This window comes from Neopsephotus bourkii, unplaced genomic scaffold (genome assembly GCF_033783945.1).
Source record: "Neopsephotus bourkii isolate Nb327-2 ecotype Australia unplaced genomic scaffold, CSIRO-AGI_Nbou_v1 NB_1663, whole genome shotgun sequence".
In the NCBI taxonomy this organism is placed as follows: domain Eukaryota; kingdom Metazoa; phylum Chordata; class Aves; order Psittaciformes; family Psittacidae; genus Neopsephotus; species Neopsephotus bourkii.
The window spans coordinates 7795953-7810455 of NW_026902137.1; the positions used below are offsets into that span (position 1 = coordinate 7795953).

The 14503-nt window shown below is 38.4% G+C and overlaps 1 long non-coding RNA gene across 1 annotated transcript; it reads right to left on the reverse strand.

Moving 5' to 3' along the window:
• Positions 1-8640: 8640 nt before the first annotated feature.
• On the reverse strand, positions 8641-14462 carry LOC133224121 (uncharacterized). The gene is made up of 3 exons (XR_009728769.1): positions 14339-14462; positions 10963-11055; positions 8641-10538 (listed from the first exon to the last, which is right to left on the reverse strand). It is a non-coding gene; the product is annotated as an uncharacterized LOC133224121 (long non-coding RNA).
• Positions 14463-14503: the final 41 nt, after the last annotated feature.

The following is a 14503-nucleotide window of genomic DNA, read 5'->3' on the forward strand; positions in this document are numbered from 1 at the left end:
CAAAAATGGAACTGTGCAGAAAGGGAATAATGTTTGTAGCATCAACTATACAATACTGAATTCTGAAGCTTCTGTGCTGCAGTTTGAGAACCATCTGCCTATTTCTTGATACATTACTATCTCTGAGAAAAAGAAAACTGTGTTAAGAGTGTGCAGGGTAAGTCATATAATTGGGACAGGGAGGTAAAGCAAGTGTGGATTTTTACCTGTGTCATATAATTAATATCAAAAACCATTCACAATTAAACAGCAGTTGAAATAATTTTACTATACTATGTAATTGAATGATAACTGTAGAGCCTTAAGAAAGGCAGGAAAGGATCAGGTACTATATTTTAGGTAGTATGTAAAGAGTGAAAAGCTGTCTTGCTGCTCTATAAAAAACAAAAGTAGAAATCCAGTTCAATGTCTGCATCTGGTAAGCAATTACTGGCTGTTATGTTGTGCATAATGTGTGCAATTTCTGTGGGGACTGATTGCAATTTTTATTTAGAATCTATTAAGCGAATAAATATTCTACTTACAGAGCAGGTGGAACATCTGCTGCATACGTTAAACCAGCAGTCCATTCTGAAGAGATCATACATTGAATACAAGCCCCTGTATCCATATGGTTTTATGAAACCTTTCCTTTCATTCTGAGACTGGTTCTTCCTTTCAGGCTGAAAATCTGCTATCGCTTTTTTGTTTTGAAGGGTGTCTATTAGGTGATGAAGTGATTGCAGTCTAGTTTGCAAGACTGTATTTAATATATTTAATGTCAGATTGTCATAGTAATATGTGCTTTTTCCACAGCTTGGATTATGATAATAAATTAGTGACCTCTTTTCAGGCTCTTACATTTTTAGCCATGTTTGGAGCAGATTTAATTTCAAACAAAACTGTTTTAGGGAAAATTTAAACTAAAATACCCTCTTAAAACTTTTCCATAAAACATTTCACATTTGCATTTTTATTTTGTAAAAGTATTTGTCATCATTGGTATGTGTCTACCCTCATAATAATAATTTCCTTTTCCTCCCTGATGGGTTAATGATATAGCAGTAAAACAAACAAAGAATTGCACTTTTTACTTGTTTTCCCAATTTTTAACATCTGACTAATAGTGGAAAAATGAGCATAATATCTTCAAATGCAATGTATACACCTGGACACAGAGCAGGTTGAGAGTCTGGAATATTACTGATATGATATATGGAGACTGCACAATGATCCAATAACTGGTATTAATTCATGAATAGCTTTTTTTCCTCTACATGTTTCCCCCGCAGATAAAATGAACTATTTATTGTATTACATTCTTGCTGAATAATCAAAAGTGCCACCAAAACATAAATAAGAATGAAAGCACAGGTTAGAACTATTATTTCACTTCCTAACTAGAAAAACCCATGAATGTTCCAGGCTTACTTTACCTGAACTTTAAGATTGTATTGGTAGGCAAACAAAAATATATGCTGTTTTGCAGATCACAGAAATGTTCAGGCTGAAAGGGGCCTTAGGAAGTCTCTAGGCCAACCTTCTACTCAAATCATGATCCACTTACGAGGTTAGACTAGGTTGCCCATGACTTTATCCAGTCTTTGAAAAACTCCAATGCAATATGATCTACACCAAAAAAAAAAAAAAAAAAAAAAAGGATACTAATCCAGCAATGATGTTCAGTCAGGCCTTTAGAAATCAATTATAACAAGGAGTCATGACCATTCGTTACTAGTCACCTCTGTTTACTTTTTCCAGACTTAAGACTGAAAGCATGTGGTGCTTTTACAATGAAAAAAACAATACAAACATGCTACTTTGTATTAAGAGTTAAATTGAAACTCTGGCAGCAAAATATATGTGTGTCACAAACAAGTACCACTCAACCTGGTTTGTGAAGTTATGTTGTTACAACTCACAGCCAAGCTGATAGGGTTCCCAGGACGATTTAGAGTGCTGAACTCCCTATTAGCTTTATTTCCAAAGAAGCCCTCGTCCCATCTTGGTGCAGTATTATTTTTGTGGCTGCAGAGTGCATGCCTGTATGCTTCAGGGATAATAGCACTACACAGAAGCAACATAAATTGCTTGTTACAGAATGGGCCTGGAAGCTGAAGTTCTGTCCCAGATCCCTCTCAAGCCTGTCAAATTCTAATACCTGATATTGCCTACGTTCTTTTATTTTGTTTGTTTTTATGTTGGCTTGAAGGTAGTAAGCATATAGTTAAACTAAGGAGTGAAAAGACTTGGGTTTTAAGGTCTTGTCTTACACCTTACAATTCACCAAGGGATAATGAAAAATGAAACCAGCTGAAGAAATAGCGAGCCATCTCCAGAGGCTTTCAGATGTTTGCACTCAAAAGGAAGAGAGAATGCACATCCTTTTCTCCAACCCAGTGTTTCCTTCTGTTATATTCCAAGCTGATCACTAAGGCCATAACACTGAATTCACCTTGTCACATGCAGGGAGGGAAGACAATTTATTCTCCTTTTCATGTTTTTACCATTTATTAAATGGGCAGAGTATTGCTCGTACAAAGTGTTTTGCATGGAAAAAAAACCAAAGTATTTTTAGTTGCAAATTAGTAACAGTAATACACAAAAACAGACTAATGAGAAATAAAGTATTAGACAGTTGGAAAAACTCTTCCAGTTCCTTTCAATATTTCTGTAAACATTTCTGTTAACCGTTACTGTTCACAACTTAACAGACACAAGAAGGGCTTAGGTAGATTAGTAATTTTTAATTTGCTTGTGAGATATTTTATTGTCCTTAAAAGACGATAATTTCCACGCATTGAAAAAACAGATGAACGTCCTGGGTGAAACTCTGGACTCACTGGAGATAACAGGGCCTAGATGTCACCGTAAGGTTTTATGTAATAAGCTATTAATGTGACATTTAAATGGATAACCCTCCAATGCAAAGACTAATATTTCGTTCATGCATTAATATGTTAAGCAGCCTGTCAAGGAAAAAACTAATGACTAGAAAAGATTGAAACTGAAAATAAACTTCTTCTTTTTTTTTTTTTTTCTAATCTTATGTTTCTTTATCTGGGTGGATAAACCATATGGATTGTTCTACCTAAGTCTAGTGTGAGACATCCCTGCCCATGGCAGGGGGGTTGGAACTAGATGAACTTAAGGTCCTTTCCAACTCAAACTGTTCTATGATTCTGTATTACGATTTCTTGAAAATTTCCTGAGCTAGTGTCTCCTTAGTTGTGTGTCAATGTATTACTCTGGTATTGCTTGGCTGTGGAATGACCTAGCAGCAAGTCTTCTAAAATGGGATAAAACAATTTAAAAAAGATTTAATCCATTGTTGACCTTTTTCACTCCTAAAAATGCAATAAACCACCAAACTTTAAAAGGGAATTTTATTTTATCCTGGATTTATATCCTGACTATATTCATATTACAAATTGAAAGTTTATGTGGGAATATTGCAAACCATGAGGTTGATGCACATGCAATTTGTCAGTCAGGCCTGGGCTGTGCAGATAATAATAGCTAAGTGCAGATACACAGAAACCCTGATACCCTTCTCAGGATTTTTTTCCCCCTATTAACTTTTATCTTATAACAGGGAATATTCATCACAGCTGTTGACCAATAATATGTTCTGTAGAAGCAGCTGTTCTTATTCTCCATAAATAATATCATCTCTCTTCTGTGCAATTGTTACACCAATTAAGCATTAAAGAAAAATTGAGAATTAGTAAGTAGAAACTATAGAGAATTAGTGGTCTTGTGAATATAAATTTTATAACCTAAACCCACAAAAGGAAATATGGAAAAAAAACTGAAGAGCCTGTTTTTCACTTTTCTGTCCAGATCAGATCTCTTGCCACTGTAACAATATGAGAAAGCAAGACTGAACAGTTTAAACTTAGCCTTATTTCTCTTCTATTCCTTTTTTCTTTTTTTTTTTCCCCCAAATCTGTTATCAAATTAGTTTCTCCCAGCTAAAACCTTTCTCTGCTAAACAGCCAGTGAGATATTAATGTTGAGAAATGTTTCCTGATCATGTGTATATACAAACAGTGAAAGGTGTAGTCTGTATTTCAGTGGCTGGAATAATGTAAGCTGTACACTTAGGATTGTTAAAGGAGAAATTAATCTATGTAGTGCTATGTGACTTTATGCTTCTGTGATTTAGGTGTCTGTACATTTAAAATGTATTAATCAGTGGAGTGTGGTACAAGATGTGTTCATCATGGCTTCCACTGTATGTATGTATGTATGTTAGAATTTTGTAAGGAGTTTTATAATGGTTTTAGTCACAGAGAAATGCTCTGCATCTGCTTTATCTTTCGTTCTTCCTTTGCTTACAGATTTGTAAGATTAGTCTGTTCATAAGGTTTCTTCCTTTTAGTTCGTAAGATTAGTGTGTTCTGAAAAATATTATTCTTTCCTGTTACATGGTAACCACATAGAACTATTTTACTAGTGAGATTAATGAGGCATTGATGAAGGAATCTGTTTGTAAGATGTATCTGGTCATAATTTGTGATGAAATTAGAGGTGTGTTTTGAAGGCCCATATGCCTTCCTTTTCTCCAGAAAGTGGTGTCTGGGGTGTGTTGAGCTTTTTTGAATGTGTGTTTATTGGGTTATGTGTGTGTCTTCTGGTCGTGGTTGCCGCATGCATTCTATAGAGGAGTTCCAGTTGCCTTCTTTTTTTCTCTGCTGCTGTTACCATACAAGAACCATTTTGCTTCTAGCCTTTGTCCTTTTATCCATGCTTACTTAGATTTGTTTACATAATACTAGACATTTAACTGTAAATTACACAGCAAAAACATGTCTGGACTGAGACTTAGGAAAGATTCCAAACACTTCACATTTGCCTGTTTGTCTTCCTTTAATTGCATTTACACTTGAGGCATTTGATGTGGCTAGAGGAAGGTAATGCTGTAGCGTAATGAGAGGTATGAGAGCTCTTATTTTCCATTGAAGTGTAGGACAGATTGTTCCATGATTGCCTCACTAAGAAAGCATCAAACACTACCGGGTAGGGTTCTGTTAGAGGCCCAGAAGGGTGACTGCTGATACAAGAGCCACGCAGGTCAGTATATAGGATGGCTCATCCATAGTCTTGGTGTTGACACTAACCAGTTTAAACACACTCTGATTGCTCCTCTACATGGTACTATGAGAGAGAGATAGCTGTGTCCCTTGAGGAAAACTTCACCTTCAGGCTTTTTTAATGGTTCTCAGGCAAATAATTGAAGTGTCTTTGCTAAAATCTTGATGTGAAAATGAGTATTGAATCCTATATTGAAAACTGTTCTGAATAGCATTTGCTAGAGGTGGATGATTATTTGCCGGCATTTTTTTCCCAGTGTCATAACCTACAAATGAACGCTAGGGGATGCCACACTTCTACCAAAGTTAGCGGACTGGGGACGGGGCAGGGGAACCTGCCAGATCTGTGAAATTACTACCATTCCTTTCCACACACAAAAAAAAGTAAGGAAAACAGCTTTTGGTGATTTGATGTAATAAGGGTATTTTATTGGAACGTGTCTGAATGAGTAGAAATACATAATATTTTAATTCTTTACTAAATGTCTGGGGGAAACATCCTTATTAGGTAAGTATAAAGAAGTTAATTTTTCAATATCTATCCTCTAGAAACATTTGAATCAAGATCAGGATCCCATTTGATTAGGTTACATGCAAAAGTAGGTGAAGAACAGTTCAGATACTGTATACAAAGCTACAAAGCTGTTTAGTCCAGGGCTCCAATCTTGGAAACTTTGACACCCTTTGACAATAAATACAGAACAGCTTATGGGTTTGAAATTTGTTACAGGACAAGCCTGGTTGTTCCACACTAGAACATGTTCTTCCTTTAAATAATTTAAATTGATTTCAAGTGCTTGTAGAAACTATACAAAATAGAAATATTTAAATGTAGGCCAATTACATAAACTTTCATTATTTTACCACTAAGAACAAAATCATATAAACATGTATGTAGATGACTTTTTTAATTAGACAAGAAACCGAGCAACTAAGGACAAGGAGGAATGACAACCTTACCTTTCAAAGAAATTGCCTCTTACAGCATTTGCTTTACAAATCTTTGCAAATAGAAGCGATATTAAAGAGAATTTGTAATTATTATGCATTAGTTGCATACGATCACTTTTTTTAATATATTTTACATTATTCAGATACCTGCACTTTCTGCCCTGTACAGCCATGCAGCTCACCCCTTAAAAAGAAGGCATAGTATTTGTTCAGAAAAACATCAGTATCAGGTTTTGGGTGCAATTTGAAATGCTGGTGGTACTCTATGCTAAGTTTTCCTAAACAAATACATACATAAACACAAGTGTTTCCTGCAAATATATTGTGGGGTTTGCAGCTTACGGTTTTGTTTTGGCTTTAATGTAAACTCTCAGAGAGGAAAAAAAGAACAGGCCAAGTGCTAAAAGGTTCATTTTGCTCACAGGAATGCAAGGAACTAATCTTAGTCAAAACATTGTAGATCAGTGAGAAGCACTTTGAAGTTAAAACACAGGAAGTCCAGAGAACTGGTCAATATTTGTATGTAGTTTTCTTTTTGTAGTGGTGACTTTGGGAAAATGGGGACATACATACAATTAGAACAGATCGAACTGCCCCTCACTGTTGAAAGGGGTAATCTCCCTCCTTCCCTCCACTGCTTGTGGCTGCAGAGTCTAACCCCACCATTGCATCTACTTTTCTGCTGATTAAGCAAACTGAACGGGCTCACTGCAGGGTTCTACAAATAATGGAAGGAATGGGAATACGTGGCTGGGAATGGGATTGGTAATAATAGTACCCCTTTCAGTAGCAGTGAAGTCTTATATAAAACTTAACCATCATGTTTAAATTCTAAGGACTTATTTGGGAGCTGAACTTGAAACATATGTGCTGACAGTGTCCCTGGTCTGGTAAAATCACAGTTTAGAAAGTATATTCCTTGTCTTTCTACATCAGTGCTTATCTCTATGTCAGCTTTACAAGCTTTATTTAAGTCATGAAAATTATTTTGATCTGCAGCCTAAAGTTAGCATAGTTTTTCCTTTTTTAAGTATTTTTCTGCCATTATATACAACCAAAGAAAAATGCCCTGTAAAACAGAATTATAACAACCAGATTTTTTTTTTCTTTTTTTTTTCCTCTCTGAATCATATTTTTCTGCTGTGTTGAAATGTTTGCACAGTGCTACTGTCCACGCTTGATTGTTTTGCCCATTCTCACCCCTTGCAAGAATAACGAAAGTAACGAGTGGTGTCCCCCAGGGATCGGTGGTTGGGCCCGTCTTGTTCAACATCTTTGTCGCTGACATGGGCAGTGGGATTGAGTGCGCCCTCAGCAAGGTTGCCGATGACACCAAGCTGTGTGGTTTGGTTGATACGCTGGAGGGAAAGAATGCCATCCACAGGGACCTTGACATGCTTGTGAGGTGGGCTGATGCCAACCTCATGAAGTTTAACCATGCCAAGTGCAATGTCCTACACCTGGGTCGGAGCAATCCCAGACACAGCTACAGGCTGGGCAGAGAAGAGATTCAGAGCAGCCCTGCGGAGAAGGACTTGGGGGTGGTGGTGGATGAGAAAATGAACATGAGCCAGCAGTGTGCGCTTGCAGCACAAAAAGCCAACTGTATCCTGGGCTGCATCAAAAGGAGCGTGACCAGCAGGTTCAGGGAGGTGATCCTGCCCCTCTACTCTGCTCTCGTGAGACCTCACTTGGAGTATTGTGTGCAGTTCTGGTGTCCTCAACATAAAAAGGACATGGAACTGTTGGAACAAGTCCAGAGGAGGCCACAAGGATGATCAGGGGACTGGAGCACCTCCCGTATGAAGATAGGCTGAGAAAGTTGGGGCTGTTCAGCCTGGAGAAGAGAAGGCTGCGTGGAGACCTCATAGCAGCCTTCTAGTATCTGAAGGGAGCCTATAAGGATGCTGAGGAGGAACTCTTCATTAGGGACTGTAGTGGTAGGACAAAAGGTAACGGGTTCAAACTTAAACAGGGGAAGTTTAGATTGGATATATGGAAGAAATTCTTTACTGTGAGGGTGGTGAGGCACTGGAATGGGTTGCCTAAGGAAGCTGTGAATGCTCCATCCCTGGTGGTTCAAGGCCAGGTTGGACAGAGCCTTGGGTGGCATGGTTTAGTGAGAGGTGTCCCTGCCCATGGCAGAAGCTTGGAACTGGATGATCTTAAGGTCCTTTCCAACCCTAACTATTCTATGATTCTATAATAAGCAGTTATCTGAATGCACAGAAGGAATTGAAAATGTGCAGGACTGGAATCTGAATGATTTTAAGAAAAATACAGCTGAGAGATCAAGAGAAAGACAGTAAACCAGGGGTTGCAGTACAAACTTTATCTTCTGCCTGGGAATGGATGTTTTGTATAGCTGCCTAAGAAATATTTGCAAGATTAGTTTTCCTCTTCCTTGGTATTTCCTGAATTACTAATGACACTCTGAAGTGCAGAGTAACATCACAACTGGTTTTCGATATGCATTGTAGTACCTGGAATGGTATATTCCAACATATCTTTAGAAACCAGGATTAAGCAAAACAGATTAGGCAGAGTAATGCTTTGTAAAAGGATAAATTGACATTTGTACAGGAGGTTTTTTGGGGGTCTGTAGTATCTTCAACACAAAAAAAAAATTATATTCCCTATACTTTTGTTGTGTTGCTCCTGATGTAGTTGAGGTGTTGCACACAACTTCACTTTGAATCCCCTACCCTCTGACATTGGTCCACTCTAATGCCACATGGGAATATGGTGGCTTTAAAAAAAAGTAATGAAGTTCATTTAATAAAAAAGCTTGGAGACCAGTCATAGAGTTGACTTATTTGTGTATCTAATTAACACACACTTGGACTTTATTATGTTACTGACAAGTACAGTGAATACAACAGGATTTGTTCTGCCCTTTCAGTATTATGTTTTTTGATGTGGGTATTGATTTCTTCACAGTAAGCTTCCCTTGTGGAAACAACTTGGCAGTGTCATTAGCTCAGGAGTGTCCTCTTCTCTGTCACCTGATAAGGAGGGTTTAGTAAACATAGTCTGTAAGTCCCACAGTGCATGAAAAATAATAATCTGTAAAGGTGCTAAAATGAATTCAACAGTTTATGCAGATGTCAGTTAATTATGGGCAAGTCTTTCACCTGGTTTCAGCAGACAAGGCCACAGCTGGGAAACATGTTGTTTCTTTTCAGAGACGCGATTATATTTCAAAGGCTTGCTTTCTTCCTGCCCTTACATAAGGTTGAAGAGGCAAGGAAGGATCTACAGTGTAATTTCTACTTTAAGAAAACATAGTTAATAACACAAATCTGGTGAAAACATGGATGTAGTGCTTGGTCACATAGTTTCACAAGAATTTCTTTTACTGTTAGTGCTTAAGTTATCTCAAGCTGCTCATTCCTGCTCTCTCAGTCATGCCACTGCCATTGCTATTGCAGCAGTGTCATGAACTACTGTGAATTGTTGCCTTTCCTGGGTTAAAGTTAACCCAGTAAATACCTGATTCACTGATCCCCTTCTCTGTGTAACCATTCAGAGAGTTGTGCTAGAAGTGGAACTGAGCTGGGTGCTGTGGCTGGAAGGAGTGGTGAGATGCTTAAGATGGTGTGTCTGATTTAAAAAAATGTGAAAAAAACCACCAACCCAACCTTGGTAAAACCATGAGTTATGCCTTTGTGAATGTGATTGTACTGCACGTTTGTGGTGAAAAAAGAAAGAAGGACTTAATGCTGGTGAGAGGCAAACCACAAAAATCAGATGAATATAGCAATCGGAATAGCAGATAGGGAAGAGAAAGCTGTGAATATGCAGAGCCTTAAAGCTAAAGCGAAACTGTATATATAGTGTGTGAAGGGGCAGGAAAGAGATCAAAAGTGAAAGTGACATAGCCTAAATCTGCAGTGGGTTGTGATAAGACATAAGCCTAGGAGAGGAAAAACCATTGTAATAGCATCATGTTTGTAATTCCATCACTTCACATGTTTCATGTGAGTTTCAGCAGGTGGAATCTTCTGTGAGATAATCAGCTTTTTTTTGAAAAAGAACCCAAACCAGCCAAAAAGTCACTTATCACAGTACTGTTAACCAAGTGATTCCTGAAAGTGACAAATCAGAAGAGAAACTGCAGTAGTAAGATTAGCTTTTAGTGCTTCCTAGACCTTGTCCTGAATAATTTTTCCCTTAACAGTAGTGACTTTCTTCTTGGGAAGGACCTTCACGTCCAAGTAAGTGCTACAGGCAGGATGTCTCACACCTGGGCATTAGAATCCCTTGGTCAAACAAACTTCTTTCAGTACTTTGGACCTTGTTCTCATGCAAGGTATAGACATTCCCATGGCCATGGACCTTGCACGTGCAGCGAGTTGGACCCATTGCCGTGTTATCGCACAGCAGGCAGGATAAGTTCACTTGCTGCACAGGTGCAGTTCAGCTGCACAGTGGGGTATGGTTTAGGTCTGACATGCAGTATATCTGCATATGCTTCACATCTGCTTTCTGGGTAACTGAGAATGTATTTGGCTGCATATGAAATATGAAATAAATTATATGTTAGGTTTTTAATATAGAACATATAATTTAAATATATAGTAATGAAAGTCCTATTTTATACAGGATATCCAACAGCCCAGCTGTGTTAAACTGTGGAGAAACTGGTTCAAACTGGAGGTGATAGGCATGAAATATATGAGGCATATGCCCTAAGATAACATAGGCTGTAGCACCTCTTAAAAAGCTACAGCTGCTAAAGCAAAGGGCTCAAGGTGGCCTTTTTTTTTTTCTCCCTCCCCAGGTATTTTTGGCAGATGATTGGACATGAATGGAGATTTCCTTTAGAAGGAAATGTACATGAGGTAGTTGCATAGAATACTAAAAATAGCTGTAGAGAAACTTTCTTAATGCACCAGATATCCAGTGTATATTACAAACAATATCAGCTTTTTACCTGTAGACAGTGACCATTGTGATCCAGAACAAGTAACGTAAACCAGAAGTATTTGAAGATGTTGTTCATCTGGCCACAAAGCCTTTTGAACGTCTGGGCAAATCAGGTACCTACTTGGCATAAACACACTTTCCTGTAGTTTCTGCTAAATTTACAAAATGACCAACCTTATTAGGTCACTGATTTTAGCATCCGTTCTACATTTAAAAATTCTAGAACTGCCTTTATAGACCTTTATTTCTGGATTCCCTATCAGATGGCAGCCTTATCTTCTGTTCTCTAAGTGGTTACTGATACTTTGGCAGACATAGGATAAAGGGAAAAGGTGGAAAAATTCTTGAAGGGAAAAGTGTTGAATTATAGTGTTTCATGTTCTTATTCTAGAAATTAGGGTTGTCAGTCAATGACTTGGAAATCAAGGACCAAGTTACATGACCATAATGCAACTTCTTTCCCCTGTGGTTTTTTTCTCTTTTAAATTCAGTATTATCCTTTGAAAAGATTACATTTCCCCTTTCATTTCATGTATCACTTCAAAATGTTATTTTTAAACCTCCATCTTTTGTCCGTCACCTACTGTTCCCTCTTTGCCAATGATGATTCACTCCCTATATAGGGGTACATATCAAGCCCCCTGTTTCTGTCACACAAAATCTTCCTCATGGGTTTCTGTTTAATTTTGAGGCTTTCAGTATATATTAAATAGTCTAGTCCCTTATAACACTGTGGTGCTTGATGTGTGTGCTTTATGGAGATTCTGCACAGCAGGTAGAGATTTTTGCAAAGAAGTCTAAATATAGTAGGTTGCACTTCTAGCAGTATTGTCTTTTAATTTCCTTCTGACTGAATTCGTGCTTTCCGTCTTTCCTTTGGTTTCTCTGTTTAGCCTTTTTTTTTTTCTTGCCTCACAGCCCTGCTTTCCCTTAACATCTCCAAAGCATCGAAAAGGACAAATACAAGCTAATCTAATCTCTCCGCCCTCTCTTCTACTTTAACAAAGCATTTAACTTCCCTGCCTCTTGCTTTTGTTTTCTTTACCTTTCTTTCCCTTCCCCCTCCAAAAAATTCACCACTCCTGTGTAAGAGTTGGCCAAGCTGCAGTAGGACATACAACCATTGTGACTTTAGCAGACAAAACCTTCTAAATTTTCCAGATGTACCTGTATGTCATTATACCAGACTTGTCCCTCCTGTCGTAAAATATGTGTATGGACAAGAAAACAAAGATAAGTCAAGTTTTCCTTACTGAATCCTGACAGAATTCTTTTGTCTATTCCAGCAGAGTAGCCTGGTGGCTGAATATAAATGCTGTATTCTGTTTGATATGCTTTTTGGGTTTTTGTTCTTGGTAACGACTAGAAGGTTTGTAGTTTCTTCTTTTACATTTATGCCACCATTTCCTTGAAGAGGACGGAACCTTAGGCCTTTTCTGAGTCTGCTTCTGCTTCTATCTATCTGCTGCATGCTGATTCTCTCTGATGGTCCAAGTGTGTCAGCTTGGCAGTGTTCCCAGTCACCATCAGCATTACTGCATTCCCAGAGCTGGATCTGGGTTAGCACAAAGCATTGACAAATCCAGTGTAATTAGTTTTGCTCCCTTGCTGTACTTCATAGGGATTAGGATTTTTTTATATTTTTTTGGTTTTTTAGGTAGAATAATATTAGAGTAGATAAGTTAAACAATGAGCACACGCGTGAACATCTGAGAGTCCTCGAATTTACTGCATGGGGGACTCGAACTTTGGATGTTTGTGTGCTGGGGGGGTGTTATCCCTGAGTGACATAGGCCTTTAGGTATGCAATTAAAGAGAAACCTGCCTTGAATGGTTTGAACAGTTAAAACTGATGCAAGTATGCACTTGAATGTCATGCATTTCCAGTGTGTTCTTGCTGCTGTAGTGGGCTGTATGATTCCCTTTATAGCAGCACTCTCTCCAGTTTCTGCTGCATTCCTAAAACAGAACAAACTGCCAGTGTAATCCACGAGCCTTCCTGCTCCCTGCCCTGAAAAACGTTGCCAAAGCTAAAAAGGGAAAATGCTTCCAGCAGGGACTCCAGAATTACTTATGAGATCAGAATTTATATTCTGGGCTGGTAATCTGCTGTTGCAGCCTAAATCGCAAGAACACAAAAAATGTAAGCACAGTGATAGGGTGGTTTGGCAGTTTTCCTGGGACAATGATATCTCAAGAAATAATCTAGTTGCAGTGTGGGACAGTGCAGACTAGGATTATTAATTTTACCGAGAGCTGCATAGTTATGACTCATGTCAGCTCTCAAGCGAAGACGTTCGTGTGGTAAAGTAGTATCATGAAAGGTGCTGGCTGGAACTAAGGGGGGGTATTAGTTTTATTTGTGATGGTGGTTTCTGGGATCATTAGCACTTGGGCAGAGGTGGAATGAAGTGCATATTGTGTTTGCAACTGTCCTTCATTTATGGAAGGGGGGTTTCTAAATTGGTTTTGCACAATCCTACTCTTGCATGCTGTATTGGAAGAATGTTTATTTTGCTTTGGTTAGTGTATTATCTAATATTTGTTATTTCAGTATTAAACCTCCCCTTCTGCAACTCCATTTGGTTTTCTTTTTTCCTTTTTGTTTTAATAATAAATAATCTTTTGATAACATGAATATGCTTCAGAATCACCTTTTTGTCTATGGTTTCCACTGTAATTTGTTAGTGGTTACAGAATGATAATGCTGAGCTACCTAATACCTAAAATTTTGAACAAAAATGTACAGGCCTTTCTAAATATTTGACCTTTAAAATCTTCATCTAGAGTTAAGGCTTCCTGCAGTAAATCCTCCCACTTTCACTGCATTAGGGAAGAGAGCTGAATCACAGTTTTGAATCAAATGCTTGGGAACTGGCCCAAGATCAAACTTGTTACTTACATGCCTCTTTCTCATTTTGTTTCAATTGCAGAATTTTACTATAAAAGGTAAAGCAAAAACATCCAAGAAGCTGTATCGATATTTTGGTGAGAGCAGACGGATAACTTGCCACACAGACAAATGTACGTCTTTTTCAGGGCCTGTACTGTATCTTAAAAAGAACCAAGTCCTACAGGGTTAACAGACAGGAAACTGCAGCTGCAGCGGCTAACACGGAAGTCAGATTTTTGTGTAACAGGCAGCCTGAGCAGGCCGAAAGGTGGGGGCCGGGAGGGGGGGCCGGGGGAGGACAGCGTCTGCTCTGATACTGGTGGCTTTGATTATGCTCTGCAGCGTTTTTATGAACAGGGAGGGCATGCACTGAATGGCAGCACCCTGTGTGATAATGCAGTTTCAACTGTATCCTAGTTTTTGCGGAAATGAGACATGAAGTTTTTCCTACTTAAGGCTTGGTTTATCATAGTACCTAAATAACTCACACTGCTGGTGTGTGGTTGCTATGGTAGGTGTCCAGGTGTCTGAATTCCAGAACAGGAGAATTCTCTGTGTTTTCAGTCAGTAATTTCAGTTGCTCCTGTGCATGCTCACTTTCGGTATGTTGTGATCTCTTTCTGTGGCCTTGCTTTCTCCGTGCAGAACACCAGCA